This window comes from Uloborus diversus, chromosome 7, assembly GCF_026930045.1.
Source record: "Uloborus diversus isolate 005 chromosome 7, Udiv.v.3.1, whole genome shotgun sequence".
In the NCBI taxonomy this organism is placed as follows: domain Eukaryota; kingdom Metazoa; phylum Arthropoda; class Arachnida; order Araneae; family Uloboridae; genus Uloborus; species Uloborus diversus.
The window spans coordinates 72,966,685-72,975,405 of NC_072737.1; positions in this window are offsets into that span (position 1 = coordinate 72,966,685).

An 8,721-nucleotide genomic window follows, 5' to 3' on the forward strand; every position below is an offset into this window, starting at 1 on the left:
ACCTGTCTTGAATGTTACAAAACACAATAAGAAGTACAATACAATACATTAAGAATGCAGAATGATTATAATTATAAAGCTGCGAGATAAATGGCATAGAAACCAAAAAATTGGCACTAAATGAAAATAATTGTGTTAAACCAAACATAGACAATGTGAATCATTATGTTCTCGGGGTGAGGGGGGAGGGAGGACTGAAAACAAAATAGTTTATTAAATTTTAGAAACACCAGTAGTTTTTTATTACATGAGTTCATAATTTAAATTTAAAAATCCTGAACAAGATAACCCCTTTTGGATAAGAATGAAAAGAGGGTGTGCATTAATTTATTTTCATGAGGATGAAAGAAAACTGTGCGGAGATTTTCAGAAGGAAAAAGAGAGGGATTATGTTTAATGTGAAAAGATGAGGTTAGTGGAAGATATAAAGGTCTGGTGTGTACCTGGGAGTTCATGACACCATGACATGAACTTTTACTTGATACAGAATCTGAAAGTGAGGAACGAAGTACATAGGGAAATGACAATGGCCAGTTACAAAAATTGTTTGGTGTCTAGATTTAATATGAGATTTTAATTAACTCTTTAGGGAATAGATCAAAAATTCTTCTGCCCACATTAAAATTGCAATAATGGGGAAATAACATTAAATTGGTGTAAAAGGAAGTCATGTGATGAATGCTCGTTTTTTTTTTTTTTTTTCTTTTTTTGAGATTGAAGTTCAAAAAAAGGTAATTTTAGACGATCTTCGATGATGTTATGGGAAAATGTTCAAGGGACTTCCGAAAAATTTTCGACCCGGATTTCTGACGCTCTTCAATGAAGGGGAGGGGAAGTTTCTAGGTCGGTTGTACCGGAAACGCTCTCCTCAAAGTTTTTCGAAGCTGACATCCCAATTACGCTCTTTTTTGACGTTAAACTAAGGGCGTTTTTCCGAGAATTCCTAAAAAGTAAAGTTTTAAAAACGCACTTTAGGTTAGCTTTGGTGACTAAAAAGGAAGATATAAGCTTTTGGATCCCACTCCCACCCTTTTGCCTACGCCCCAATCTGTATTTATTTATTTATTTTAACTACTGATTTTAAAAAAAAAAGAATCACCATCCTACAGTTTTCTCTTTCAAAACCATTTAAACTTGTATTTTCCATTGTAAAATTTTCAATTCCAACCTAGTATTTTTATTTGCTTGAAATGCAAGCTATCTGCGGCCACAGGTAAAAAAAAAAAAAACTTTTTTTGAACTGACCTGGTGCTTTGGTGACCTTAAATAACCTTAGGCCTTTTTTTCCACTCTACATTTTATTTTAATTTCATAATCTTCTTCACCTCTTGATCAAGTTTTATTTCACATTCAAACACTTAGAGCACTGGTGTGCCTATTTATTTCAATATTTTCAATCTCTCTCGCTGCATTTTAATTTTTCTCCTAGCTAAATCATATTTCGGGGGCCTGTGTATTTTTCTGCACTTTTAATTTTCTGGATGATATATTTTATTTAAAAAAAATAGAAAAGGTAAATGGTAGAATGGTCCCCCCTTCGAGGGATACTGAGGGAAACTGAAAACTTCATTTTTTGTAAAAAAAAAAAATGTTAGAAACGGACATCTCGAAGGGCTTTACTTGAATAGTCATAATAATATATTATTTGGATGCTCTAAATTGTGTTTTAAGATTGCATTTTATGCTAAAATTTTATTGAAAAATGTCACTTTTATTGCAATTGTTATGAAATACAATTCATAACAATTGTTAATTGTCATTCAGAAGTAAAGTAAAAGTTAATTGTCATTCATAAGTAAAGTAAATGTGAATTGTCATTCATAACTAAAACTGAAAATTGGGCAAAAGTATTTTAACTTTTTAATACTTTTTCCTGTTTTTTCTTGCATTACTAAAATGAAATTGGCAGCCCTATTTCTGAAAAACTGAGGTGGTGTAGCATCCCCCCCCCCCCTTTGGCGCCGGCCTTGCCCCTTCCATACGTGGTGCGTGCTTGAGCCTATGCGTTAAGAGGGATTGAAGCTAGAGAATTTACGTAGCGGTATTTACATTTTGTTGTTTGTAGACAGGGCAACTGAGCGGCCCAAACATGACCGGCCCACCGGGCAAATGCCCGGTTGCCCGCCGGCTGTATCCGCCACTGCGCGAGTTTCATTGTTTATGACCTCAGAGCGTTGTTCGATTAGTGAATTGGCTAGCATATAAATTAGGATGGGAAAAGGCAGAGAAGGAAAGAAAATTGCAAACCAAGATATGTTATTATTAGGACATGATTATTTTATTGATACAAAGCTTCCATCTGGTTTTTAGAAACAGGTTTTTTACTACTTGGCTTCAAATTTAAAACAAATATTCGTAATACTGAATTAGGTCATACTGTCAGCCCTGCTTAATCGGGTAACGAATAAATGAATACCCTGCTTATACGAATGAAACCTCCTGGAACCGAATATTTCCACATAGACGCAATGTTAAAGATCCATGCTTAATTGAATGATTTTCCCAGATAATCGAATAATATTAATCAGCTTTCGCAAATATTTTTGTGGAGAAAATTTTTGAATAAATTAGAAAAAAAAAATAAATAAGAACAATTATTAACTTTAAAATATAAAGTAATATTTAATGCTGACAACAGATGAGAAAAACAATATTCATATTCCATCAAAACGTTTCGTCTATTCTAACAAATTTCTGTTGTGTTTGTCATTACAAAAAAATAAACTAGTGTAGTGGATAACTACATTAAATAACTCAAATAAATATACACATTTTAGATGATGATAATTTGATAAATATTAAATGTAAGATACTATAAACAAGGAGGGGAAAGAAAGAGTCGGAAAAGTATTTTCAAAAAGACCTTGAGCAAGCAATCCCCTATAGAGGGATTTTAAAAAAATATTGTACTGAAAAAAGGTGCAAAAACAAAGATTTTATAACTCAAGTTGTAAGTTACTTTTTTAATTTTCATGCGTACTTGTAATGTACTAATTATTGAACTATTTTAATGTTGATTTAGCTTCAGAATTTTTTTAAAAATGACATTATTTCCATTATATAGCGATTGGTTTATTATTTTTAAGTTTCAAGACAAATGTTGTCAATTTAGAAAGGTAAATAAAATTTCCCCGCTTAATCTAATATTTCTTGGGACCGACAATATTCGATTAAGCGGGGGCGACAGTATGTTGTTTTATAAGGTTCGAGAATACATTTTTTCTATTGAGAACATTGAACATAACTATAGGTTACATCTGGCCCATGGGTCAAAGATTGAGCACCACAGATTTAGAGCATTCAACACTATAGAAAAAGCCAGGTTTATGGCAGGTTACGGATATAAGTGCATTCACTTATATCCGTAAAAAATTGCTGCAAGTTTTCGAAGATCCTCTAGGAAATATAATCTTAAACTCCCTCACCCCCTACTCCCAAAATGTGACCTGGAGTTCTTTTAATGTCCTGCCATTAAAAGAACTCCAGGTCACATTTTGGGAGTAGGGGGTGAGGGAGTTCAAGATCATATTTCCTAGAGGATCTTCGAAAACTTGCAGCAATTTTTTACGGATATAAGTGAATGCACTTAGGAAAAGGAAATCTGTTAGTGATGTTTTGATTATTTGAAATTTTTCATATTCTTTTATAAAACAATATATTATTTTTACTTAAGTTAATTATGATGATTGTATCATTCATGCTCATTGACCTGAAAACCCTGTCTTTGAAATTCCTGTTGATGGCTTTGTTCTAGTCAAAAGCACATTTCTTGCTGTCTCTTTCAAATTGGACAGAAGTTTTGCCTCCCAATTCTCTACCTTTATAATATGAAGCTTTATTACAATGTTTTATTGTATAGTGAAGGAGAAGTAGTTACCAATTTTTACCGAGCCTGGAGGACCAGGGTGAAATGCAGGGTTTGTAATTATTACGCCACATAGAAAAGGACTTAATCAGATATACTAATGAATTAGAGGTAAAGTTGATGTCCCCCCCCCTTTTTTTTTTGAAATACTGTTCTATAATGTCAGGAGTTTTAATTGTTGAAATTTAGTTTGTTTTTCAGCTAAAATTTCTTTTTCATGCATCTAAAAATACTAACTCAGCCTTTTTATTAATAACCATAATGCACTCTCAAAAGGACAAAATAAATTTTCTGGGTCAGAAAGGACAATATTCAAGTATTCCTGTAGTTTTCAATTATTCCAAGAAAATGACTCCACAAACAAGGAAAAGTGAGGCTCATCTCCGCAGTAGAGAATATCTTATCATTATATAACTTTCTGTCATAAATTTGAGTGTTTAAACATGCATATTTTTCTGGGAAAGTTTGGTTTGAAATGACTTGAGCCGCACTTTTTCTCGTCTGTGGAGTCATTTTCTTGGAGTAATTGAAAACTACAGGAATACTTAAATATTGTCCTTTCTGACCCAGAAAATTTATTTTGTCCTTTTGAGTGCATTAATGAAAAGTGCTTAGTATTTTTTAAAAAATTCTGTTATTTTATTCTTTTTAGTGTAGATGTATTTCAGAAATAGAATAATGTTACCATCACAAAATGTCACCTCTTTTTTTCAGATTAATGCTTCATACTATAAGGGAAAAAAAACTAAATATGTATCTAAAGCTTAAAGAATTTGGGACTAAAAATTAATCCTTGTTCCCCTCTAGGATTTGTTTGTGTGCTAATTTAATTAGAACCATTTAAATATTAAAGGTTTGCTAAACTAATTCATATTTCCCAACATACAAGTTACTTGTGATAAAGATATTAATATGTGCCTTTACTTAGCCCTGTTTTCGACTACTGGGGACTATATGAAGATAAAAATCCTAAGAAAGCAATGATAGAGGATCAAATTCATGCTCCAGAAAAGCCTTGATTAAAAATGTTTATTATGATTACTATTAACATTGCTGTTGTAAGCATAGACTAATAATAAGAATAGACCGAGTTATGGCAACGCTTTTGCTGCTCATGAACCAAACCATGTGACTGGTGGATATCCTAGCAACAGCAGGCGTTGATCGTAGCAGATGATCAACGCTCGCAAGAAATAAAATAAATGGAATTGATGGAACCCGGAAGAATGATCTTTTATTTAGTCCGATTTGTAAATTTGTTACTCTAAGTTGTAAATATTTTGTTAATATAGTGAGTTTTTCGTTTAGATAGTATTGTGCATTTTCTTTAGTCAATTTCAATAACTCTCTAAGCAATTAAAGATGCAAGCGCCGAAAAAGAATCGGCAAACGGTAAGATTTTCACTTACAATTTCAATTTAAGATACCGATTAGTACATTTTTGCGTTAACACAAAATGTTTACGCCATTACGTTCACGCTAACGCTGATGTAGCAGTTCCGAATGAAATAAAAGTTACTGAAAACTGTGATCAAAAACTAATTACTAATGTCAAAATAATGTATAACTAAAAGAAAAACAGTTCAATCTCTGCACCTGGAAAAAAAAATTATAATGAAAACAAATTACGTCTTAAAATACATGTCGAGTGCCAAACTATAGATAATGTTGCTATCTAGCAATCATGTTGCCAAAGTTTTCGCCAAGCCTCCCACCAGTCATAGATGTATCCATGAACCATTTTTTTCATTAGCAAGTCTGGGAAAGCTCGGTCTACTCTTATCATTAGTCGACGGTGGTAAGGCAACAAACTTTGTAACAATGGGTTTTATATTTAAACATTTAATGGAGAAATTACATGAAATTTGCCGTTTTCCATCCTAACCGAAATAATAATTTTGTTTTAGAATTGCATTTTTTTTTAGCATTAAGTTGTACCTTAAGATTAAACATATTATTTAGTGAAATCTCAAAGTCTCTAAGTTGTGTAGTTGCTGAGAAGCAAAAGCAGGCCCCAGACTTTTCCGTGACAATCAGGCCAAGCAGGGGCGTAGCTAAGGGGGAGGTTTTGGGGACAAAACCCCCCCCCGAAAAGTTAGTCTCAAAAAAAAAAGAGAAAAAGAAGAGAGAAGAGAAAGGAAAAAATTCCAAGCGATTACACACACACACATATATATATATATATATATATATATATATATATATATATATATATATATATATATATATAATATATATATATATATATAATATATATATATATATATATATAATATATATATATATATATATATATATATATATATATATATATATATATATATATATATATAATATATATATATATATATATAATATATATATATATATATATATAATATATATATATATATATATAATATATATATATATATATATAATATATATATATATATATATATATATATATATATAAATAAAAGAAGTAACCCCCCCCCCCCCGAAAGTCGGGTCTAGCTACGCCACTGAGGCCAAGTATAATAAAAGTGCTTAAAAATTTGGCCAATTCTTTACATTTAATAACCATTTCTTAAAATACCAATTTTCATTTCTGGTAATATTTCATAGTGAAATCAGTTTAAGCAATTGGAAAATTTTGTTACTTTTTACACTTTATATTTTAAGTTGAAGTTGGATTTTATTCGTTTGAATCATTTATTCTTTCATACATCATGTTGTTTAAGGAGTCTAAGATCCTTAACCTTCAAAATTTTTGATTTTCTGGAAAAAATATATGTTATGCTTAATCTGAACAATTTGATACCTTATTTATTACCCAAAAAAGTTTCAAGTTATCGTTAAAATGCTTACACTTTCCCCATAGAGATTTATGTTTACAGCAGCTGTTTAAGCCTCTTTTTCTCAGGTGTCGGTTTTTCGTCTTGCGTGCATGATATTTCAGAAAGTTTCTTATGTATTTCCGTAAAACTTTTCATGCATGTTTGTCTGGTTTATTTTTATGATCTGAACCTAAAATTTAACTAAAAAGGAAAGTTAATATTTAAAAAAAAAATATTTTCACCCAAAATTTTGAGATTAACTAAAATTTAAAAAAAAAAAAACCCTAAATAATTTTTAAAATATAGATTAATTATTGATATTTTTAAAATTATTTAGTTTCTTTTTTTTTTTTTTTTTTGAAATTTTATAAGTTAATCTCAAAATTTTCCAAAATTTTGGGTGAAAATAATTTTTTTTTAAATATTAACTTTCATTTTTAGTTAAATTTTAGGTTCAGATCATAAAAATAAACCAGATAAACATGCACAAAACGTTTTACGGAAATATATAAGAAACTTTTTGAGATATCATGCATGCAAAACGAGAAACCTGAGAAACCGGCACCTGAGAAAAAGAGGCTTAAAAATCTGCTGCTGACATAAATCTCTAAGGGTATACGAAGGTTGTATACGATTTTTTTCGATAACTTAAAGTTTTTTGTGTATGGTAATAAATAAGGTATCAAATTGTTCAGAATTAAATTAGGCATAACATATTTTTTTTCCAGAAAGTTGAACGTTTTGAGGTTAAGGGTCCTTAGACCCCTTAACCTTTTCACTGCAACAGGCGATCATAGATAACGTGTGTCTTGCTATGCTCCCTCTGGAACAGCGAAAGCCAAGTACAGTATATTCACTGAATTAGGGGCAGATCTTGGGATTTTTGGCTTTTATCTTGTCTTATAATATTTTAAGTTTATTAAATTTGATGGTAGATGGGTATTGAGAAAGGATAACGTTTAATAACAAATATCTCAGCAGCGAAACGGTTAAGAACTGTATGAGAAAAAATAGCTTTATCTTGTCAAACTACTAAATGTAAAACATATGTTCTTAAAATCTTCTCTGAGGGTGGAAAAGTTTTTGAAGTTTTATAATGTTTAAATAAAACTGTTCAAACATCTTGTTGAAAAATAAATTAAGATAAGTTGTTAACATTCATGGTATATATTTGATTATTTTCTAATTTTAAAAACTACTGTTAACAAAAACTTTTTGCAATCATGTACTAAAAAATCATGATGACAAAGTTTTATTAGTTGATCACATAAAACTTAATACAAATCTTGCTGAAGAAAGAAAAGTTCATTCATAATATATGGAGAACTGTTTTAGAATCATTTACAGTTAGCACAGTTTTATGAAAAATGTCCTACAAAAACACATGAAATACAGTTTGTTAGCATACTGTTGTGATTGCAATGCTTTAAAAGTTTTTAGAAGAACAAATAAAAACGTGCTAAACTATTAAAAATTAAGCTTTTCCCATACTTGGAATTTTAGAGAGATGAATTATTCATTCACTTAGAATTTGTCAAAAAACAGAAACTATAATCGACTTACTTCATTCATCGACAGTTACTTCGTTTAACTGACATAATATTCATAACATGAATGAATAGAGAACAGATTTTATGTCAAGACAAAATCTTGATATAAAAATAAAATGTACACAATCATCAAGGATTGCTTGTATTAATGAGTTATTTGCTTAAAATTGAAAAAAAAAAAAAAAGAAAATGAAAGCAATAAAATTGCTGAAAAGGTTGATTGCCATATTCAATATTTGGCTCAATCAGTATTTTGCTACATCCCCCCATGATCAATTAAGTTCTGAGTAATTTTATCTTATAAGTTTTGTTTTTTTCCTTTTACTTTTATAGTGGAACGCTGCTATGATGTCATTGCCCATTGTCCAGTTCACCTCTGATCTTTGGAACAGAAAACTTATGGCACAAAACTTTAGTATGTGAATTAAAAATTTTAATAACCTTGTCTTGGCATATTCCAATAGTGAGCAATGGTGGCTGTTCTTTG